At 40.2% G+C, this 12,640-nt stretch overlaps 5 non-coding genes across 5 annotated transcripts; all 5 read right to left on the bottom strand.

The window, feature by feature from the left end:
- Nucleotides 1–2,012: 2,012 nt before the first annotated feature.
- Nucleotides 2,013–2,176, bottom strand: LOC135023974 (U1 spliceosomal RNA). Its single transcript, XR_010220851.1, has one exon. It is a non-coding gene; the product is annotated as a U1 spliceosomal RNA (small nuclear RNA).
- A 655-nt stretch (nt 2,177–2,831) lies between these two features.
- On the bottom strand, nt 2,832–2,994 carry LOC135024101 (U1 spliceosomal RNA). The gene has a single exon (XR_010220969.1). It is a non-coding gene; the product is annotated as a U1 spliceosomal RNA (small nuclear RNA).
- A 152-nt stretch (nt 2,995–3,146) lies between these two features.
- On the bottom strand, nt 3,147–3,310 carry LOC135024030 (U1 spliceosomal RNA). The gene has a single exon (XR_010220906.1). It is a non-coding gene; the product is annotated as a U1 spliceosomal RNA (small nuclear RNA).
- Nucleotides 3,311–4,303: 993 nt separating this feature from the next.
- Nucleotides 4,304–4,466, bottom strand: LOC135024069 (U1 spliceosomal RNA). The gene has a single exon (XR_010220941.1). It is a non-coding gene; the product is annotated as a U1 spliceosomal RNA (small nuclear RNA).
- Nucleotides 4,467–4,618: 152 nt separating this feature from the next.
- Nucleotides 4,619–4,784, bottom strand: LOC135024064 (U1 spliceosomal RNA). The gene has a single exon (XR_010220936.1). It is a non-coding gene; the product is annotated as a U1 spliceosomal RNA (small nuclear RNA).
- Nucleotides 4,785–12,640: the final 7,856 nt, after the last annotated feature.

Genomic DNA, 12,640 nt, shown 5'->3' with positions numbered 1-12,640 from the left:
TTAGTCACACAGCTACCTCATTGCGCCTCTTTTTTTCTTTGCGTCATGTGCTGTTTGGGGAGTGTTTCTGGAAGGGCCATCCTGCGTGACACTGCAGTGCCACTCCTAGATGGGCCAGGTGTTTGTGTCGGCCACTTGGGTCGCTGAGCTTAGTCACACAGCTACCTCATTGCGCCTCTTTTTTTCTTTGCGTCATGTGCTGTTTGGGGAGTGTTTTTTGGAAGGGCCATCATGCGTGACACTGCAGTGCCACTCCTAGATGGGCCAGGTGTTTGTGTCGGCCACTTGGGTCACTGAGCTTAGTCATCCAGCGACCTCGGTGCAAATTTTAGGACTAAAAATAATATTGTGAGGTGTGAGGTGTTAAGAATAGACTGAAAATTAGTGGAAATTATGGTTATTGAGGTTAATAATACTTTGGGATCAAAATGACTCCCAAATTCTATGATTTAAGCTGTTTTTTAGGGTTTTTTGAAAAAAACACCCGAATCCAAAACACACCCGAATCCGACAAAAAAAATTCGGTGAGGTTTAGCCAAAACGCGTTCGAACCCAAAACACGGCCGCGGAACCGAACCCAAAACCAAAACACAAAACCCGAAAAATTTCCGGTGCACATCTCTAGTGGCCATGCCATGTCACTGTGCAGGAGCCAGCACCGCTCACACACTAGTCCCCGGTGCAGCCCCCAACCCCCGGGACACCCGGAGCAACAAAATGTAGATTCAGGCCACCAGGCCACGCCCCTACCTATGAAACCATGCCTCCTTTTTACCATTGCGCTGCTTATCTGCGCGCACTGCATTACAATCTCCCTCGCCACCTCTCTGGGTGTCACCAGTGATAGTGACACCTCTGCCATGCTTGTAGCAGCTGGTCCTAAGATCTACACCTCAAGCCCTGAGTGTTTGCCCTTGTGACTTGTTGATCATCATAGCAAAGCAGATGCTTACAGAAAACTGCAGGGGCTTAGATTGAAAATAAAAAAAATTGATGGGTATAAGGTAGAGAGGAGCGGGTTCGGTTCTCCGAGAACCGAATTCCCCACGAACCCCACGAACTCCTCCTCCGAGGCAGGCTCGGTTGTTCCCGCCTGACTCGGAAAACCTGAACAAGGGAAAATGTCATCATCCCGCTGTCGGATTCTCGCGAGATTCGGATTCCATATAAAGAGCTGCGCGTTGCCGCCATTTTTACTCGTGCATTGAAGAGAGAGCGGAGAGGACGTGGCTATGTTCTCTCAGTGGAAATCTCAATATCAGTGCTCAGTATTAGTGGATACTTATTGCTGCTCAGTAATACTAGTAGTGTGTCTCTCCTGCTCAGTGTCAGTTCTCAGTAGTATCCTCATCAGTGCTCAGTATCACTGCTCATTGTCTTGTGCTGCATTGTTGTGCTCAGCATACTACAGTACATTACTAATAGTCCAGTGCTGCATCTTGCTGCTCAGTGTCAGTTCTAGTATCCTCATCAGTGCTCACTATCACTGCTCATTGCATTGTGGTGTTCTGTATACTACAGTAACATAGTAATATAGTAACATATAGTAACATAGTTTTTGAGGTTGAATAGAGGCAAATTGCCCATCGTGTTCAACCTGTTTTAAGTTGTGATGATTCTACATACTTGCTGAATAATGTTTTATGACTAGTTAGCTACTACAACTCATGTTACCCCCGGATTAACCATGTTGATATTTTAAGTATTATAACCTTGGATAGCTTTTTCATTCAGAAATGTATCCATTCCTTTTTTAAATCCAATTACAGAGTCCGCCATTACCACCTTCCCTGGCAGGGAATTCCACATCCTGATTGCCCTAACAGTGAAGATCATAGTATCTCACCTGGCAGGTAAGTAGGAGTTGGGCCAGAGCTGTGGAGGATTGCTGCTCGGGCACCCCCTGTCAAATGAAGGAGATCCAACTGAGGCAGCACAAGGGAACTCTCGAAAGAAGAACAAGGCTAGAGGAAGATCTGAGACAAAGAAATCTGACTTTTACCAGAGCTGACCAGAGGAAAGCACAAACACAGTCCCCCACTACCACAAATAATGCAGTCGAGTTTCCCACATTTGGGGAAATCACAGGGGTCAGCATACCCAGAATGCAATGAATGAACCTCACCCTGGGAGAACAATCTTCATGACCATGGTATCGCCTATGCAAAATAAGTATGATTTGGGATAGGGCTGGGGAGGGCCGCTGCTCAGGCACATCTCTGTCAAGTAAAGGAGATTCAACTGAGGCAGCACAAGGGAACTCTCATCTGGGGACAACAACTGCAGGGAGAACACATATTTTCAGATGAACATGGGAGGGCAGAAGGCTGCCTAATACTGAAGCACCCCCAAACAACAAACCAAATGCAACAACTAGTGCAAGCATTCCTGGGGGAAGTTCTGCAGAAGACGGATTTGCATACGGTGATGTCATCCAAGCAGTGGGCCAAAGTTGGCTGGATCCCTCATCTGCATATGAAAAGAGAAAAGGGGTATGCAGGGCATGGCGGCCTTTTGCGGCGCTTGGATGACCCTTAGTTCGCATTAAACACCCCCACCCTCCTTCGGTGTGGGGCTCATGTTGACAATGCCCCAGCCCCTGAAGCATTCAAGCTGATTTCTTACAGCAGCTTGGCACTGTAACAGCTCCAGAGCTGCTCTGTAAGGCAAGTAAAAGGGTGTGTAGTTTGCATTGTGCATTGGAAGGCACAAAGTAAGCAGACAGGAGGAGAAGTCAGGATAGTGCACAAGGGTATAAAAGGGAGGGGCTCAAGAAAAAAGAAGTGGAAACAGACAGCAAACTAGGCTGGAGAGAGACCTGAGACAAAGAGATCTGAATTATACGAGAGCCGACCAGGGGAAACACAAATTATGCAGTCAAGTTTCCCACATTTGGGGAAATCGCAGGGGCAGCACACCCAGAGTGCAATGGGTGAGCCTTGCCCTGGAAGAAGCACCTTCATGATCATAGTATCTCACCTGGCAGGTAAGTAGGAGTTGGGCTTGAGCTGGGGAGGGTCGCTGCTCGGGCACCCCCCTGTCAAGTGAAGGAGATCCAACTGAGGCAGCACAAGGGAACTCTCGAAAGAAGAACAAGGCTAGAGGAAGATCTGAAACAAAGAAATCTGACTTTTACCAGAGCTGACCAGAGGAAAACACAAACACAGTCCCCCACTACCACAAATAATGCAGTCGAGTTACCCACATTTGGGGAAATCACAGGGGTCAGCATACCCAGAATGCAATGAATGAACCTCACCCTGGGAGAATAATCTTCATGACCATGGTATCTCATATGCAAAATAAGTATGATTTGGGATAGGGCTGGGGAGGGCCGCTGCTCAGGCACATCTCTGTCAAGTAAAGGAGATTCAACTGAGGCAGCACAAGGGAACTCTCATCTGGGGACAACAACTGCAGGGAGAACACATATTTTCAGATGAACATGGGAGGGCAGAAGGCTGCCTAATACTGAAGCACCCCCAAACAACAAACCAAATGCAACAACTAGTGCAAGCATTCCTGTTTGTTTCTGAAGCCAACTTTGACCCACTGCTTGGATGACATCACCATATGCAAATCCATCTGCTGCAGGCCTTCCCCCAGGAATGCTTGCACTCTTTATATGAAATCCGAATCTCGCGAGAATCCGACAGCGGGATGATGACATTTTCCCTTGTTCAGGTTTTCCGAGGCAGGCGGGAACAACCGAGCCTGCCTCGGAGGAGGAGTTCGTGGGGTTCGTGGGGAATTCGGTTCTCGGAGAACCGAACCCGCTCCTCTCTACCTTATACCCATCAATTTTTTTTATTTTCAATCTAAGCCCCTGCAGTTTTCTGTAAGCATCTGCTTTGCTATGATGATCAACAAGTCACAAGGGCAAACACTCAGGGCTTGAGGTGTAGATCTTAGGACCAGCTGCTACAAGCATGGCAGAGGTGTCACTATCACTGGTGACACCCAGAGAGGTGGCGAGGGAGATTGTAATGCAGTGCGCGCAGATAAGCAGCGCAATGGTAAAAAGGAGGCATGGTTTCATAGGTAGGGGCGTGGCCTGGTGGCCTGAATCTACATTTTGTTGCTCCGGGTGTCCCGGGGGTTGGGGGCTGCACCGGGGACTAGTGTGTGAGCGGTGCTGGCTCCTGCACAGTGACATGGCATGGCCACTAGAGATGTGCACCGGAAATTTTTCGGGTTTTGTGTTTTGGTTTTGGGTTCGGTTCCGCGGCCGTGTTTTGTGTTCGAACGCATTTTGGCTAAACCTCACCGAATTTTTTTTGTGAGAGAGACCTGAGACAAAGAGATCTGAATTATACGAGAGCCGACCAGGGGAAACACAAATTATGCAGTCAAGTTTCCCACATTTGGGGAAATCGCAGGGGCAGCACACCCAGAGTGCAATGGGTGAGCCTTGCCCTGGGAGAAGCACCTTCATGATCATAGTATCTCACCTGGCAGGTAAGTAGGAGTTGGGCAAGAACTGGGGAGGGTCGCTGCTCGGGCACCCCCCTGTCAAGTGAAGGAGATCCAACTGAGGCAGCACAAAGGAACTCTCGAAAGAAGAACAAGGCTAGAGGAAGATCTGAGACAAAGAAATCTGACTTTTACCAGAGCTGACCAGAAGAAAGCACAAACACAGTCCCCCCACTACCAACAAATAAAGCAGTCGCGTTTCCCACATTTGGGGAAATCACAGGGGTCAGCATACCCAGAATGCAATGAATGAACCTCACCCTGGGAGAGTAATCTTCATGACCATGGTATCTCCTATGCAAAATAAGTATGATTTGGGATAGGGCTGGGGAGGGCCGCTGCTCATGCACATCTCTGTCAAGTAAAGGAGATTCAACTGAGGCAGCACAAGGGAACTCTCATCTGGGGACAACAACTGCAGGGAGAACACATATTTTCAGATGAACATGGGAGGGCAGAAGGCTGCCTAATACTGAAGCACCCCCAAACAACAAACCAAATGCAACAACTAGTGCAAGCATTCCTGGGGGAAGGCCTGCAGCAGATGGATTTGCATACGGTGATGTCATCCAAGCAGTGGGTCAAAGTTGGCTTCAACCCTCGTCTGCATATGAAAAGAGAAAAGGGGCGTGCAGGGCATGACTAGTGGCAGCAGCTTCAGCACGAGGTGGAAGTGGATCTTGATCTTTCCCTATTTTTGGAACCTCAACATTTTTGTTCTCCATGGCCTTCTCTGATGTAATCAGAGTTAGATTTGATTAAGTGATTTTATAAAAAAACAGCTAGGAAGCACAATTTAGCAGTGGGTTGCAGAGAAAAAGAATAATGCTGGCAGAAAAATCCAATTGAGTGATTAAACAGCTCTTCATTTTCTGGCTTTATTTTTATGATAACAAATTTGTTCTCTGAAAAGTGTCCACAAAGCCAAATATCTGATTAACATCTTTGTAGGGATGGTTTTTCACCTATTACTAAATTAAACTTGCTTCATTGGAAAGGCAGCAAGATGCATCCTCATTTCAATATCTACGGAAATAATACAGGTTGACACCAGGAAACATTAACGCCACTGCATCTTTACTGTTTTCTCATGTGGAAGTCTGTTTAATGTGAAAACAAGGTGATATCTAATTAGCACACAGGTAAGGAATTAAGAAAATCTTTATTTAAGGGTGAAGATGTTTCTCACAAAATCGTTGCCCCAATGCATCATTGAAATTCAAGCTGGAAAGATGATTTTAATATATCACTTGTACATTTTGTATTGCTCTTCTGGTGACAATGTAGTTTGTTTTTGTCAATTACCATTTTAATTATCGGGTAAAGAAAATTAAGTGGATTTTTGAAAGAAAACAATACTGTCAATATACTATTAAAACAAATTAAAATGGTAAAAGTTATTGTACTTTAAGTAAAAATAAAAGAGCAAAAATATCAATCCCAGTTTTGGATTACGTTAATTAACAAAAAAAAAATGCATATAGCAGAGGATAGTTTCAATCTGCCTACCTCTGGGTTATGGACCCAGCATGCTTCCATTACAGTACTCTGCTGCACATGTAAGTGCAAAAGATCCTGAAGCACTCACTCATCATGGGAAAGTACCAATGTGTTTCTTCATTGGTTGATGGAAGAAACATCTTACAAAAACTCTCCACATTATTGACTTTTTAAAATGTTTCTAGGAATCGTTCTAGATGAATGCTTATTAGCCTTTGTCAGTATGTACTTTTGCAAAGTGTCGCTGTGGCGCAATCAGTTAGTGTGTAAGGCTATTAACCAAAAGGTTGGTGGTTCAATCCCACCCAGGGACTTAATTGACCTTGTTATCAGATTTTGGTGATCTTTAAGTAGACAAGTCAAAATTTCAAACCCCCTGTTATGGTGTAGGGTACCTGGCCTTCTCTGATGTAGTTAGATTTGATTCAGTGATTTTATAAAAACAGCTAGGAAGCACAATTTAGCAGTGGGTTGCAGAGAAAAAGAAATATGCTGGCAGAAAAATCCAATTGAGTGATTAAACAGCTCTTCATTTTCTGGCTTTATTTTTATGCTAACTAATTTGTTCTCTGAAAAGTGTCCACAAAGCCAAGTATCTGATTAACATATTTGTAGGGATGGTTTTTCATCTATTACTAAATTAAACTTGCTTCATTGGAAAGGCAGCAAGATGCATCCTCATTTCAATATCTACTGAAATAATACAGGTTGACACCAGGAAACATTAACGCCACTGCATCCTTGCTGCTTTCTCATGTGGAAGTCTGTTTAATGTGAAAACAAGGTGATATCTAATTAGCACACAGGTAAGGAATTAAGAAAATCTTTATTTAAGGGTGAAGATGTTTCTCACAAAATCGTTGCCCCAATGCATCATTGAAATTCAAGCTGGAAAGATGATTTTAATATATCACTTGTACATTTTGTATTGCTCTTCTGGTGACAATGTAGTTTGTTTTTGTCAATTACCATTTTAATTATCGGGTAAAGAAAATTAAGTGGATTTTTGAAAGAAAACAATACTGTCAATATACTATTAAAACAAATTAAAATGGTAAAAGTTATTGTACTTTAAGTAAAAATAAAAGAGCAAAAATATCAATCCCAGTTTTGGATTACTTTAATTAACAAAAAAAAAATGCATATAGCAGAGGATAGTTTCAATCTGCCTACCTCTGGGTTATGGACCCAGCATGCTTTCATAACAGTACTCTGCTGCACATGTAAGTGCAAGAGATCCTGAAGCACTCACTCATCATGGGAAAGTACCAATGTGTTTCTTCATTGGTTGATGGAAGAAACATCTTACAAAAACTCTCCAGATTATTGACTATTTAAAGTTTTTATAGGAAACGTTCTAGATGAATGCTTATTAGCCTTTGTCAGTATGTACTTTTGCAAAGTGTCGCTGTGGCGCAATCAGTTAGTGTGTACAGCTATTAACCAAAAGGTTGGTGGTTCAATCCCACCCAGGGACATAATTGACCTTGTTATCAGATTTTGTTGATCTTTAAGTAGACAAGTCAAAATTTCGAAAACCCCTGTTATGGTGTAGGGTACCTGGCCTTCTCTGATGTAATCAGAGTTAGATTTGATTCAGTGATTTTATAAAAACAGCTAGGAAGCACAATTTAGCAGTGGGTTGCAGAGAAAAAGAAATATGCTGGCAGAAAAATCCAATTGAGTGATTAAACAGCTCTTCATTTTCTGGCTTTATTTTTATGCTAACTAATTTGTTCTCTGAAAAGTGTCCACAAAGCCAAGTATCTGATTAACATATTTGTAGGGATGGTTTTTCACCTATTACTAAATTAAACTTGCTTCATTGGAAAGGCAGCAAGATGCATCCTCATTTCAATATCTACTGAAATAATACAGGTTGACACCAGGAAACATTAACGCCACTGCATCCTTGCTGCTTTCTCATGTGGAAGTCTGTTTAATGTGAAAACAAGGTGATATCTAATTAGCACACAGGTAAGGAATTAAGAAAATCTTTATTTAAGGGTAAAGATGTTTCTCACAAAATCATTGCCCCAATGCATCATTGAAATTCAAGCTGGAAAGATGATTTTAATATATCACTTGTACATTTTGTATTGCTCTTCTGGTGACAATGTAGTTTGTTTTTGTCAATTACCATTTTAATAATAGGGTAAAGAAAATTAAGTGGATTTTTGAAAGAAAACAATACTGTCAATATACTATTAAAACAAATTAAAATGGTAAAAGTTATTGTACTTTAAGTAAAAATAAAAGCTAAAATATCAATCCCAGTTTTGGATTACTTTAATGAACAAAAAAAAAATGCATATAGCAAAGGATAGTTTCAATCTGCCTACCTCTGGGTTATGGGCCCAGCATGCTTCCATTGCAGTACTCTGCTGCACATGTAAGTGCAAGAGATCCTGAAGCACTCACTCATCATGCGAAAGTACCAATGTGTTTCTTCGTTGGTTGCTGGAAGAAACATCTTACAAAAACTCTCCAGATTATTGACTTTTTAAAGTTTTTCTAGGAAACGTTCTAGATGAATGCTTATTAGTCTTTGTCAGTATATTCTTTTTGCAAAGTGTCTCTGTGGCGCAATCGGTTAGTGTGTTCAGCTATTAATCAAAAAGTTGGTGGTTCAATCCCACCCAGGGACGTAATTGACCTTGTGATCAGATTTTGGTGATATTTAAGTAGACAAGTCAAAATTGCAAACCCCCTCTTATGGTGTAGGGTACCTGGCCTTCTCTGATGTAATCAGAGTTAGATTTGATTAAGTGATTTTATAAAAAAACAGCTAGGAAGCACAATTTAGCAGTGGGTTGCAGAGAAAAAGAAAAAAGCTGGCAGAAAAATACAATTGAGTGATTAAACAGCTCTTCATTTTCTGGCTTTATTTTTATGATAACAAATTTGTTCTCTGAAAAGTGTCCACAAAGCCAAGTATCTGATTAACATCTTTGTAGGGATGGTTTTTCACCTATTACTAAATTAAACTTGCTTCATTGGAAAGGCAGCAAGATGCATCCTCATTTCAATATCTACGGAAATAATACAGGTTGACACCATGAAACATTAACGCCACTGCATCTTTGCTGTTTTCTCATGTGGAAGTCTGTTTAATGTGAAAACAAGGTGATATCTAATTAGCACACAGGTAAGGAATTAAGAAAATCTTTATTTAAGGGTGAAGATGTTTCTCACAAAATCGTTGCCCCAATGCATCATTGAAATCCAAGCTGGAAAGATGATTTTAATATATCACTTGTACATTTTGTATTGCTCTTCTGGTGACAATGTAGTTTGTTTTTGTCAATTACCATTTTAATAATCGGGTAAAGAAAATTAAGTGGATTTTTGAAAGAAAACAATACTGTCAATATACTATTAAAACAAATTAAAATGGTAAAACTTATTGTTACTTTAAGTAAAAATAAAAGAGCAAAAATATCAATCCCAGTTTTGGTTTACTTTAATTAACAAAAAAAAATGCATATAGCAGAGGATAGTTTCAATCTGCCTACCTCTGGGTTATGGACCCAGCGAGCTTCCATTACAGTACTCTGCTGCACATGTAATTGCAAGAGATCCTGAAGCACTCACTCATCATGGGAAAGTACCAATGTGTTTCTTCATTGGTTGATGGAAGAAACATCTTACAAAAACTCTCCAGATTATTGACTATTTAAAGTTTTTCTAGGAAACGTTCTAGATGAATGCTTATTAGCCTTTGTCAGTATGTACTTTTGCAAAGTGTCGCTGTGGCGCAATCAGTTAGTGTGTACGGCTATTAACCAAAAGGTTGGTGGTTCAATCCCACCCAGGGACGTAATTGACCTTGTTATCAGATTTTGGTGATCTTTAAGTAGACAAGTCAAAATTTCAAAAACCCCTGTTATGGTGTAGGGTACCTGGCCTTCTCTGATGTAATCAGAGTTAGATTTGATTCAGTGATTTTATAAAAACAGCTAGGAAGCACAATTTAGCAGTGGTTTGCAGAGAAAAAGAAATATGCTGGCAAAAAAATCCAATTGAGTGATTAAACAGCTCTTCATTTTCTGGCTTTATTTTTATGCTATCAAATTTGTTCTCTGAAAAGTGTCCACAAAGCCAAGTATCTGATTAACATCTTTGTAGGGATGGTTTTTCACCTATTACTAAATTAAACTTGCTTCATTGGAAAGGCAGCAAGATGCATCCTCATTTCAATATCTACTGAAATAATACAGGTTGACACCAGGAAACATTAACGCCACTGCATCCTTGCTGCTTTCTCATGTGTAAGTCTGTTTAATGTGAAAACAAGGTGATATCTAATTAGCACACAGGTAAGGAATTAAGAAAATCTTTATTTAAGGGTGAAGATGTTTCTCACAAAATCGTTGCCCCAATGCATCATTGAAATTCAAGCTGGAAAGATGATTTTAATATATCACTTGTACATTTTGTATTGCTCTTCTGGTGACAATGTAGTTTGTTTTTGTCAATTACCATTTTAATAATAGGGTAAAGAAAATTAAGTGGATTTTTGAAAGAAAACAATACTGTCAATATACTATTAAAACAAATTAAAATGGTAAAAGTTATTGTACTTTAAGTAAAAATAAAAGAGCAAAAATATCAATCCCAGTTTTGGATTACTTTAATTAACAAAAAAAAAATGCATATAGCAGAGGATAGTTTCAATCTGCCTACCTCTGGGTTATGGGCCCAGCATGCTTCCATTGCAGTACTCTGCTGCACATGTAAGTGCAAGAGATCCTGAAGCACTCACTCATCATGGGAAAGTACCAATGCGTTTCTTCATTGGTTGATGGAAGAAACATCTTACAAAATCTCTCCAGATTATTGACTTTTTAAAGTTTTCTAGGAAACGTTCTAGATGAATGCTTATTAGCCTTTGTCAGTATGTACTTTTGCAAAGTGTCTCTGTGGTGCAATCGGTTAGTGTGTTTGGTTATTAACCAAAGGGTTGGTGGTTCAATCCCACCCAGGGATGTTATTGACCTTGTCATCAGATTTTGGTGATCTTTAAGTAGACAAGTCAAAATTTCAAACCCCCTCTTATGGTGTAGGTTACCTGGCCTACTCTGATGTAATCAGAGTTAGATTTGATTAAGTGATTTTATCAAAAAACAGCTAGGAAGCACAATTTAGCAGTGGGTTGCAGAGAAAATGAAATATGCTGGCAGAAAAATCCAATTGAGTGATTAAACAGCTCTTCATTTTCTGGCTTTATTTTTATGCTAACAAATTTGTTCTCTGAAAAGTGTCCACAAAGCCAAGTATCGGATTAACATCTTTGTAGGGATGGTTTTTCACCTATTACTAAATTAAACTTGCTTCATTGGAAAGGCAGCAAGATGCATCCTCATTTCAATATCTACTGAAATAATACAGGTTGACACCAGGAAACATTAACGCCACTGCATCCTTGCTGCTTTCTCATGTGGAAGTCTGTTTAATGTGAAAACAAGGTGATATCTAATTAGCACACAGGTAAGGAATTAAGAAAATCTTTATTTAAGGGTGAAGATGTTTCTCACAAAATCGTTGCCCCAATGCATCATTGAAATTCAAGCTGGAAAGATGATTTTAATATATCACTTGTACATTTTGTATTGCTCTTCTGGTGACAATGTAGTTTGTTTTTGTCAATTACCATTTTAATAATCGGGTAAAGAAAATTAAGTGGATTTTTGAAAGAAAACAATACTGTCAATATACTATTAAAACATATTAAAATGGTAAAAGTTATTGTACTTTAAGTAAAAATAAAAGAGAAAAAATATCAATCCCAGTTTTGGATTACTTTAATTAACAAAAAAAAAATGCATATAGCAGAGGATAGTTTCAATCTGCCTACCTCTGGGTTATGAACCCAGCATGCTTTCATTACAGTACTCTGCTGCACATGTAAGTGCAAGAGATCTTGAAGCACTCACTCATCATGGGAAAGTAACAATGTGTTTCTTCGTTGGTTGATGGAAGAAACATCTTACAAAAACTCTCCAGATTATTGACTTTTTAAAGTTTTTCTAGGAAACGTTCTAGATGAATGCTTATTAGCCTTTGTCAGTATGGACTTTTGCAAAGTGTCTCTGTGGCGCAATTGGTTAGTGTGATTGGTTATTAACCAAAGGGTTGGTGGTTCAATCCCACCCAGGGATGTAATTGACCTTGTTATCAGATTTTGGTGATCTTTAAGTAGACAAGTCAAAATTTCAAAAACCCCTGTTATGGTGTAGGGTGCCTGGCCTTCTCTGATGTAATCAGAGTTAGATTTGATTCAGTGATTTTATAAAAACAGCTAGGAAGCACAATTTAGCAGTGGTTTGCAGAGAAAAAGAAATATGCTGGCAAAAAAATCCAATTGAGTGATTAAACAGCTCTTCATTTTCTGGCTTTATTTTTATGATAACAAATTTGTTCTCTGAAAAGTGTCCACAAAGCCAAGTATCTGATTAACATCTTTGTAGGGATGGTTTTTCACCTATTACTAAATTAAACTTGCTTCATTGGAAAGGCAGCAAGATGCATCCTCATTTCAATATCTACTGAAATAATACAGGTTGACACCAGGAAACATTAACGCCACTGCATCCTTGCCGATGATAACCTCAAGTTGGGTCATTCGGTGCTGCAGAGTCGTACGCATTCTTCCACCCGTTCAAGA

The sequence above is a fragment of the Pseudophryne corroboree genome, unplaced genomic scaffold (genome assembly GCF_028390025.1).
Source record: "Pseudophryne corroboree isolate aPseCor3 unplaced genomic scaffold, aPseCor3.hap2 scaffold_403, whole genome shotgun sequence".
Classification (NCBI taxonomy): domain Eukaryota; kingdom Metazoa; phylum Chordata; class Amphibia; order Anura; family Myobatrachidae; genus Pseudophryne; species Pseudophryne corroboree.
Note: the sequence above shows the minus strand (reverse complement) of the source record. Positions and strands in the feature narration are given on the sequence as shown.